The 8,020-nt window shown below is 42.8% G+C and overlaps 1 pseudogene; it reads left to right on the forward strand.

Moving 5' to 3' along the window:
• Positions 1 to 326: 326 nt before the first annotated feature.
• LOC137953216 (serine carboxypeptidase-like 42) lies at positions 327 to 3,905 on the forward strand (annotated as a pseudogene).
• The last annotated feature ends 4,115 nt before the right edge of the window (positions 3,906 to 8,020 follow it).

Genomic DNA, 8,020 nt, shown 5'->3' on the forward strand with positions numbered 1-8,020 from the left:
GGAACAGCACGCAGAAAGAATTTCCGCAATATATGATTATTTTACAGTAGGGCGTGCAGAGTTAATTTCAATGTGCGATGATTTACGACAGATTTTCATTGAAATGTGTGAGAGAGGGCCAAAATAAAGACACATCTGGATAAGGATTGAGGGGGAAAATCGCCGTTCCGGAAGAAGACGCAACCTCTATCTCGGCGAAGAATTTTGCCCGTTCCGAAGGTTGTTCGACCTCAAATCTTTGAGGGACAGCCCGATTTGGGTTTGCCTGTTTTCGTTCGGCCAGATGCCTCCTTCGTCAACACCGTTGTTGTTCGCCGGCTGACTAAGCTTCCTAAGGTCATTATTATCGGCGTCACCGGTGCTGGGAAGATCTCGTTGATAAATACAAATGAGAACAGGAAAGACAACAAATCCAGAACCCGGAATTTCGAACACGGGGAGCAAGCCGACGAGCGCCAGCCCTATTCGAAACCTCAACCCCAATTTGCTGTTGTTCGCCGTCGGGAACAGGCCAACTACCGCGCGGATCGAACATTGGCGAAATGGGTATGGCGCCCACCGTGGGAAATTGTTGCTTTAGTGGAAGATGAATTAATGAGAAAATGAAGTTCGGTCTCGGACTCATTGTTGCTGCGAATTCAGGAACAATAAGTTCCAATATGAAATTGCAACCATCGTGCCGCAGCCTCTCGCTCTCGCTCTCGGAGGCTGAGCTGGAAACCAACTTGAATAACTCTTGCGGTAAGTTTCTTAGCCAACCTTCTCCGAATTTTGTCTTGCCCGTCCACAAGCGCCACGATTTTTTAAGAAAAAACTCTACGATGGTGTTGAGTGTGTTTAGTTGGGCTGAGATACAGAAATGTGACTCGCATAAGCTGGAATGTTATGTGTTGCTTGTTGAGATATTGCCCTCCGCTGCTGCCAAATCAGACCTAAATTATAGTGGTCTGCGGATAGAGAATATAATTCAGCACAATCCATATGTGATTTTTGAGCTAGGTGTTCAGTATGCCGAACAGCATAATGCAAATGCTGCACTGAGGTGTGCCAACCAATTTCTTGATGCAACAGGGGAATCAATATTAAATGGGGGGAAGTTGCTGGCTTTAATTGTATCTGCTGAGGCTGAAGTTGTTATTGATGCAACTTTGGATGAAACTGCCAAGTGTGACCAGGGTCCACTGTTAAGAATGACGGCAAAGTTGAAAATTGCTCAGTCTTTGCCTATGGATACAGTCAAAACATATCGCTTCCTTCTTGCACTGGTTCAAGCTCATAACAAATTATTTGGTTCATTCCAGAGCATAGCTAAAGGCTGGGATGATAAGGTTGGCATTCACTCTGATCAAGTTTGTGCAGAATTCTTTGGCTCACATGTATTCAGCCTGCAGAGAAGTAATGTCCGCTCAGACACTCTTCGACCAAGTGTGGGTTTTGTTGGCCTTGCTGATTTTGGGTGTTACTGGCCACCCTCTTGAGGATCTGGTTGTGAGGCTACCTGGCCAGCCCAAGGTGAATTTTAGACAGTTTGCTGGTAACATTACCGTGAATGACGAGGCTGGGAGAAGTCTCTTTTACTACTTTGCAGAAGCGTATATAGATGCAGATACCAAGCTGCTGACACTCTGGTTGAATGGAGGTCCAGGTTGTTCATCAATTGGTGGGGGTGCCTTCACAGAGTTGGGTCCGTTTTGCCCTAGAGGAGATGGCCGGGGATTCAGAATAAACCCAAAATCATGGAATAAAGCATCAAATCTACTGCCAATGACATCTGACTATACAAGTGGAGATGACTTTACTGCCGATGACATGCATGTTTTTATGATGAGATGGTATGAAAAATTTCCCGAGTTCAAATCCAAAGACCTGTTTTTAACAGGAGAAAGCTATGCAGGTCATTATAAACCCCCGTTGGCTGTAGCTCTGCTGAATCACAATAAATATTCCACTGGCCTCAAGTTCAACATTCAGGAAGTAGCTATTGGAAACCCACTTCTCAAGCTTGACAGATATATTCCTGCAACTTAGGAATACTTTTGGACACATGGAACGATTTCGGATGAGATTGGCCTTGTCATAATGAATGAATGCGATTTTGATGATTATGTCTTCAGCAATTCTCATAACGTAGCCACTAAGTGGAACAATCCAATTGCTGAGGCAAATCAGGTGGTTGGTGATTACATAAATCCATATGATGTCATACTTGATGTTTGCTACCCATCAATTGTGGAGCAAGAGCTCAGATTAAAAAAATATCCAACCCAGAAAAGTGTGGGTGTTGATGTGTGTATGACTTATGAAAGGCGTTTCTACCTCAATCTTCCCGAGGTTCAGAAAGCTCTACATGTAAATAGGACAAACTTACCATATATCTGGTCAATGTGCAGCGGTGTTTTGAACTACAGGGATACAGATGGTAACATCAACACCCTTCCATTGCTTAAGACCATTATTCAACATGATATACCAATTCTGGTTTTCAGTGGAGATCAAGATTCTGTTGTCCCTTTATTGGGTTCTCGAACACTCGTTCGTGAACTAGCCCATGATTTAGACTTCAAGACTACTGTTCCTTACGGTGCTTGGTTCCACAAAGGACAGGCTGCTGGTTGGGCAACGGAGTATGGGAATTTGCTGACTTTTGCTACTGTAAGAGGTGCTGCTCACATGGTTCCCTATGCACAGCCTGCAAGAGCCCTACACATGTTCAGCTCATTTGTATGTGGTAGAAGATTGCCAAGCATGACTCATCTTATTGAGAGGATTATCAATCAGCAAATCACAAGGCCAGAACAGCATGCTCAGGATGCAGTTCGTCAGGCATACCTACAGTATGCTGTTCAGGCGGTTCCGCAGCACGCTCCTGGTCATGCACTGCAACAACAGCCTCATGGCAGAATGCTGCCATCTGCGAAGAATCAGGAAATGCGTACGAACAATCTTAAGATGCAGCCTGCTGAACACTTTGTTCGAGGTAGTTATCCAGCACAACAGAGTGCAATGGAGACTGCGGTAAAATTGAAGGGGGTGTGTCAATTCGACCAAGCTCAGGATGAAATGGCAGGATGTGATTGGATAAATTTAGTGTCCAATGCTGCTGATCCTTTGATATTCGAGGCATCTTCTACATTTGCAGCTTGTAGGGTGCAGAATCAGACCGTGGTGGACAATGAACTTGTGACTCTTTCTGCTCATGAAACTGCGCTACATGAAGAGGGAGTAGATGACCCACAGCAAAGGCTAGCCACTCAGCACCATGTTTTTTCTAACATACATCACCACCAGGAATCTGCCTTTCAGCTTGGAGGGATTGGCGAGCATAACACAGCAGCAAATCGACAAAGCTCACTTCCATGTACATCAAACAACAATCACGAGGGGGACTTCGGAGTACTGCAGCACTTTACTCCTACCGACAAAATGGAACAAGAAATCAAGCATCCCTGTGGTAGATGCAACCCCTATGACAGGGCCGAGCAGCAGCTGACCAGTTTGGAGGGCCCTAGTGTTCTGCCGCTTGCTGTCCAGCGCTTGCAGTCGGACACAACTGGCCTGCTCAACAACAGGGCAATTTTTGGGAACTCCATCTGCAATGGGAGCAATAGTCAAGGGCAGTGGTACAAGATGGATGATAGCGTGTATCTGAATTGGATGGATGACAGCTGCCACAGATGCTAATTGGGGAGAACTGGAGACGTTTGGAACACCTCCCTACCTTCGAGCTTGCGGACAAGCTCGTTCTCCAAGAGGGGTGTAATGTTATGAACCCAATAGTGGGCCGAGTCAGGCAGAGACACCACAACTGAGTCAATTACTCTGAGTGAGTCAGTTATGTAGTCATTTAGTTTATTTTCAAGTTAAATACCATGGAGGGGCAAAATTGTAATTTTCTCTTGTGGACATGAACCCTATTTAAGGGACGACATGGAATGAAATGGATAAGCCTAATTTCACCAAAAACATAGGATCAACGTTCTCCTCAACGAACCCTAGGATCGGTGTTCTCCAAAAACAAACCCAAGCATCGGTGTTCTCCTCAATGAACCTAGGGTTTTAAGCTCCCCTTCGAACTTGATTTGTTTCTCCTCCTTGTTCTTCCCTACCAGTCACATTGTGGGATCTGGACCATAATATTCTTCTGCGGTTCCCACTTTTGATGATGTATGTACTACACTTCTTTGTATTCCAGACGCTTCTCCCTCTACTACTGAAATGTCATCCACTATGTACTCTGGACATAGGGGAACACCATCTGACCAAGGTCGAGGCCGAGGCAGATTTTATATAGGAGGAAGAGGAAGAAGTGAAAGGACTAGTTTTGATCGAACAGATGGGAAGAAATACACCCATTGTGAGGGATATGGCCACACTACAGACACATTATTTCACCTGAAAGAATGCTCTATATGTGGTAGATTGGGCCACTTTCGTTAAAGATGTTATAAAGCTAATGAGAATAAGGCTAACCAAGCATTAGTGAGTGATACAAAAGTAGAACAGTCTACCACAACAACTCCAAAGCATACTTTTACTGATGAAGACTATGAACTATTCTAGAAAATGAAGACCATGATGGGGTCCTCCCCAAGTACTTCTTCACCAACCTCTGCCACCATAGCTTCAAGTATGTTTTCTGCCTCCTCTTCATCCTGGATAATTGACTCAGGAGCCTCTGAGCATCTTACAGGTAACAAACATCTTCTATACTCAGTTTCTCCATGTCTTTCACATAAATTTGTTACCATTTTTTATGGTTCACAAACTAAAGTTCAATGGAAAGGATCCACTTCTGTTAAACCATCACTTCTGCTCACTGATATCCTTTTTGTTCCTCCTTTCCCTTTGAATCTTTTATCAGTTAGTCAGCTTACCAAATATTTTAATTGTTCTATCACTTTCTCACCCACTTCATGTGTGTTTCAAGATATTACAACGAACCAGGTGATTGGTGGAGGTTGTGAACAAGGGGGCTCTACTACCTAGATGTGCCACAAATAAATATTGCATCCACCTGTGACACTAAAACCAGGTTATGGCACAACCTGTGTCCACCCTATCTCTTCATCATTTTTTTCCTAAAGTGTGCTCGGACCTTCATTGTGAAGCATGTCAAATGAGTAAATATCAGAGGTCTACATACTCACCTCATCTAGAAATTAAAAGTATCTCTCTTTTTTCATTAATTCATACAGATGGATGGAGACCCTTGAGTGTCTCCAACATTTCTCAAGTGAAATATTTTGGTACATTCATTGATGACTTCACTCGTACCACTTGGTTATTTTTGTTTAAAGAGCATTCTGAAATACCATTGATATTTAATATTTTTTCATGCAATGGTACTCACTCAGTTTGTGAAGAAAATTAATGTCATTCGGTCGAATAATGCCAAAGAATACACATCCAAAGATCTTGACTCGTTTTGTCAAGAAAATGGCATTATTCATCAGACATCATGTGCCTACACCCCTCAACAAAATGGTGTAGCCAAACAGAAGAACCATCATATTCTTGAGGTAGCTTGCGGATTACTATATGCCGTAAAGTTCCATATTTTTATTGGTTGTATGCAGTTCTTACCGCATATTTTCTTATAAACAGGTTACCCTCTTCCGTTCTTGGAAAAAAAATCTCCGTACTCTCTATTATTACCTGATGGTGATTCTTTTTCACTGCCTTTGAGAGTCTTTCGATGTCTATATTTTGTCCATTTTCCTCCCCAAAACATAGTAAACTTGATCCCAAATCTATGAAGTGTATCTTCTTAGAATACTCTCGCACACAAAAGGGTTATATTTGCTATAATTCCTCTCTTAAGGGTTTACTTGTGTCTCGGGAAGTTACATTTTTTGAAGATTCTCCATATTATTTTGATAATTCTCCTCTAGGCTTATCTTCTGTACCAGGTTCTCCTCGACCGGTTGTGCCCCGTGCTGCAGAAACTTCACAGGCCTCAGAAACACTGGCTGACACCACACCTATTGAGTTGTCAGATCCTACCGAGGGAAGTCCATCTTCTCCGATTATTTTTGGCCCAGAATATGATACTCGTCCTATTGTTGTTAGGAAAGAGCCCAGATCATGCACCATGCCTTCTACTGTCAGAGTGGTTCAGTCCACTCTTGTTAGAGTTTGTGGTCTGAGTTAGGTACTTAGCTTTCCGTACCTTAAACGACTAGTCTTTTCGGGTTGTATTGGCTAGGTATCTGACTCAGAACTCCGAAGTTAAACGAACTTGGGCAAGAGTAATTCTAGGATGGGTAACCTCTTGGGAAGTACTCTTGCTTAGGACTTTAACATGGTATCAGAGCTAGGCACGCCACAGCCCGCGTTCGTATCCCGTGAGAAGCAGCTCTAGAGTGGGCGAGGTGGGTGTCAGAGTGCTTCCGTCCACTCTTGTTAGAGTTTGTGGTCTGAGTTAGGTACTTGGCTTTCCGCACCATAAACGACTAGTCTTTTCGGGTTGTATTGGTTCGGCTCTCAAACATCCAGGGTGGAAGGAGGCTATGGATGACGAAATGCAGGCTCTTTATGAAAATCATACATGGGCTCTAGTCCCCTTTCTTCATATAAGAAACCTGTCGGTTGCAAATGGATATTTATGGTGAAACACAATCCGAATGGGTTCGTGACTCAGTTGAAAGCTCGCCTTGTTGCTAAAGGCTATACACAATGTTATGGCATTGATTATGATGAAACCTTCTCTCCAGTGGCTAAATTAAACTCGATACGTTTGTTATTATCTCTGGTAGCTAACTCTTCCTGGCAAGTCTATCAACTCGATGTAAAAAATTATTTTTTGAATGGGGATATAAAGGGGGACATTTATATGCAGCAACCACCTAGGTATATGGTGGAGGGGGAGTCCGTATGTCGACTAAAAAAATCTATTTATGGTCTCAAACATTCGCCTCGTGCATGGTTTGATAAATTTAGCTCAACACTCATATGGGCCGGATTTCACAGATTCTCTGAAGATCACTCTGTCTTTATTAAAGACACACCGAAGGGCAAGGTAATTCTAGTCATATATATTAGTGACATTATTATAACTGGCAGTGATCCCGAGGGCATCCAAAAGAAAAAAGAAAGGATATGTACTGAATTCAAGACAGGATCTCGGACTGCTCAAATATTTTTTGGGTATTGAAGTACTACAATCTAGACACGGAATTATATTATCTCAAAGGAAGTATGTACTTGCCCTATTTGAGGAGACCGAAATGTTGGGATGTAGACCAGCAGAAACTCCTATGGACTCGAATACAAAATTATGTGCAGGTATTGGAGAACAAGTAGATGTCGAAAAATATCAAAGATTGGTGGGAAGACTTATTTTTCTTTGCGTAACAAGGCCAGATATTTCATATGCAGTCAGTGTGGTAAGTCAATATATGCACAAACTACAACTCAGTCATTGGCAAGCACTAGAATGGATATTACGATATCTGAAAGGAGCACAAGGAAGAGGGCTCCTCAAATGGACACTTCAACATCGAAGGATTCTTAGATGTAGACTGGGCCGGATCCCCGCATGACAGAAAATCTACTTCAGGATATTGTACGAGGGTTGGAGGAAACTTGGTTACATGGAGGAGCAAGAAATAGAATGTAGTTGCAAGGTGTAGTGCAGAAGCAGAGTATAGAGCCATGGCACAGACAGTCAATGAACTCATATGGATAAAATCTCTCCTAACTGAACTGGTTTTTATAAAGAAGCTCCTACGAATCTATATTGTGATCATGAGGCTGTAATTCACATCACATCAAATCAAGTCTTTCATGAGAGAACAAAGCATATAGAAATAGATTAGCACTTCATACGAGAAAAATTCACTATCGACATCTTATCTCTCCAGCATGTATCTTCACAGAACCATGTTGCAGACATTCTCACCAAACCAGTCACTCACAAAATTTTGTCCAATATTTAAAGTAAGTTGGGCACCTACGATGTTTTTTCACCCCCAACTTGAGGGGGAGTGTTACAATGTGGGACCCACAATGGCCCCACAAG

This window comes from Aristolochia californica, unplaced genomic scaffold, assembly GCF_029961685.1.
Source record: "Aristolochia californica isolate CCGP_79_NKW_82.1479 unplaced genomic scaffold, dmAriCali1.0.hap1 SCAF_16, whole genome shotgun sequence".
Lineage (NCBI taxonomy): Eukaryota > Viridiplantae > Streptophyta > Magnoliopsida > Piperales > Aristolochiaceae > Aristolochia > Aristolochia californica.